This window comes from Arachis ipaensis, chromosome B02, assembly GCF_000816755.2.
Source record: "Arachis ipaensis cultivar K30076 chromosome B02, Araip1.1, whole genome shotgun sequence".
NCBI lineage: Eukaryota > Viridiplantae > Streptophyta > Magnoliopsida > Fabales > Fabaceae > Arachis > Arachis ipaensis.
In genome coordinates, this window is record NC_029786.2 from 93253121 (window position 1) to 93256200 (window position 3080).

At 25.9% G+C, this 3080-nt stretch overlaps 1 protein-coding gene across 1 annotated transcript in view; it reads right to left on the reverse strand.

Moving 5' to 3' along the window:
* LOC107625754 (probable 2-oxoglutarate-dependent dioxygenase At5g05600) overlaps positions 1 to 3080 on the reverse strand; it is a 26066-nt gene that overhangs the window by 1434 nt on the left and 21552 nt on the right. The gene's annotated exons all lie outside the window — the stretch shown is intronic.

Genomic DNA, 3080 nt, shown 5'->3' on the forward strand with positions numbered 1-3080 from the left:
CATCATGGTACGAATAGTCACCCAATTAAACTTTTTTCCATCAACACATAGTTTTGGTTTTATCAATCAAGGATCTAAAATTTCCAATCCAAAATCCAATGTGCTGCTTGAAAATTCTTTCCCATGAGTAGTCAAGCTCATGCATGTTATTCATTTACATACTTTATGTGGATAGAGATTGTAAAACTTTATTCATCATAGATAGTGATAAGGTTGTACTATGTCTCTAAATAAAAACTCCAACAAAGAAACGACATGTCTTGCATACATACACAAATACACACACACACATACATATTTCACCTCAATTAACCAAAACAATTTATTATCTTACTTTTTTTGTTGAGACACAAAATAAATGACAAATATTTAGAAAGAAAAAAAAAAGTGGGCCGTTGTTGACATTTGGCTTTAAAAATCTATAGTTCTCTATACACACGTTTTACATATGGCATATACCTGTTTATTCACACCAAATAAATAAAATAAGTGTACAGGTGCCTATTAAAAATATAATAATAAACGTCACTTTTTATTGTGTGTCGTGATGTGATTTTGTGTTTACTTTTAACATTTTAATAACATCTGGTCACTCAGCACCACTCGATTAATTAATGGCAGTGCTTTTTTTTTCTTTTATTTTATTAATTTTTGCACTAAATGTATAAAATCGGTTAAAATTTTTATATATGAATAATTTTAATGTGAAATACAAAAATATTTGATGATTTTAGTGTTCTACAGGGTTGTGGTAGTAGCACAAAACGTCACTGACGTTTTGCAATAAAATTTTTTTTTTAATCATCAAAGAACAAAACGTCACTGACGTTTTGTAATAAAAAAAATATTATTTTAATTATTAAAACACAAAACGTCGCTGACGTTTTGTTAGAAAAATATTATTTTAATTGAAGAAACACAAAACGTCATTGACGTTTTGTAAATGGCCATAGTTGTGTTCAACACACAATTTGGTTCATGATAAAGGATTTCACCTCTAGTAATACAATATTAAAAAGAAAAAGTTCACATATTGTTGGTTCCTTGGATATGAAGTAGCACCTACCGATGCCTCATTTTCTTTGTTTGGTTTTTTAAATTGGAATTGAGAGACGTGCAGGCAGAAGCAACATTATCACTGGTTCGCAACGATTGGATTTATTTAAAGCCTGATAAAAATATATGGTTTATATAGACGACACAGTGATGAATAATAGCATATGATTAGATCCACCACCATGCCTCCAATGATTCTTTTTATCTTTAAACGCCAACATTTCAAATGAAGCAGAATTTCCCAGACATTATGTTGTCCTTATATTTAATTATTAAAATTTTTATAAAATATTTTTGTAAAAATACAATTTAATCAATAAAAAATAATTTATTAAATGATATTTTGATAAGTAAATTTTAATGATAAAAAGATAATTTTTTTTTTAAAATAGATAAAGTTAACATTAGTTAAAACAAAAAAATTTAAAATGGATTAAAGATGAGGTTTTTTAAAAGTTATAAGAGATGGAAATATACATTTTATAAATAGAGGGAAGAGGATGGAGTGTCATTTTAACATCTCATAAGAGAGAAAAGTGAATTATTTTAATATTTTATACTATTATAATACCAACACAAAATATAAGTAGTACAAATATTTTTTAATTATAAAAAGATAAAATATCATTTGACATTTTGTAAAAATTCACAATAATATATAACATAAAAAAAATAAAAAGTCACTGACATCTGTAAAAAATTCATCACCCATAATTCAATATATAAAAAAAGGTTCATAAAATCTATGTTAAAGATATGTCCATGAATTTTCAGTCTCATCATTATGAGTGAGACACACATATCTAGAATATAAAATAGCGGTTATTGAGCATGTGAAAATTTTCTACTAATGGGAGATGCAAGTTCCCAAGGATGATATGGTACTCCTACCCTTTCACTTTTTTTGTATAAGCATATCCGAATTAAAAATAATAATATTTAATATTAATAACAATAAAAATTGAAGATCCACTTCATGGGCAACACGGATTTGTGAACCAACCCTCTTATTTGACACGACCAATAGAATATAAACTTGTCACCTTTATACCTACAATCCCCTGCTAAACCTAATTAAATTTAATAGACAAAACTATATCTACTTATTAGTGAAATTATATGTTGTTTTTTATTAAATAAAATGCAAAATTCACATACATTTATCTACATATATAAAAAATATTTTAAGTATTTCAGTATTTTAAGTGTTTTAATAATTTTAATTATTAATTTTGTTAAGATGGTTCATTATTTTCGAATTGTATTAATGACAAATAGATCATATTAAAATTTTTTAACATTGATGGCTGATTTTATAACGTTCAGAGTCAAGTTATAATATGTAATCGTCCATAACGAATATATCATATCTCAATTATAAAATATGTAAGATTGAGATGAATAATAATCACTACAAAAATACTTGAAATATTTCTAAATGTATACTATTTTTGTATAGGAAAAACAGAATAAATTAACAAAATAATTCTTTTTCAATAACTTAGCATGTTAGTTGCCCCATCTAATTAATCTGACCGTACAATATATAAAATCAGGGAAGATGAATTAACGAGATATTTACAAGATGAAGTAAGTGTGTATAAACTTTGAACCAAGTTAAACAACTACAAACTTAAACATTATATTGTTTAATATTCAAGATAATTAATTTTTTTTCCCTTTTTTTGCACTGATAAGTAGTTAGAACTTGGGGCATGTAACATGATCGGTTACACGTTTGAAAAACATATTTGTCCCACAAATTAAAGTTGATTTGCAAACAATAATGTCAGATACAATAAATAAATATTGGGTCAATTCCAATAATATGTGTGAGCTAGCTGTTCATGTTCTGTTTTCTGTGGATGTTCTCTCTAGTTTCATTTCTTGTAGATTTTTTAGAAAGAAATCAATGAAAAATGAAACAAAAATCACATAACTTTTTTTTTTTTACTATATATAACGTCTAAAAAAAATCAGAAACACAAGAACCAAATTAGTAAAAGAATGTTAGCATAGGAGAA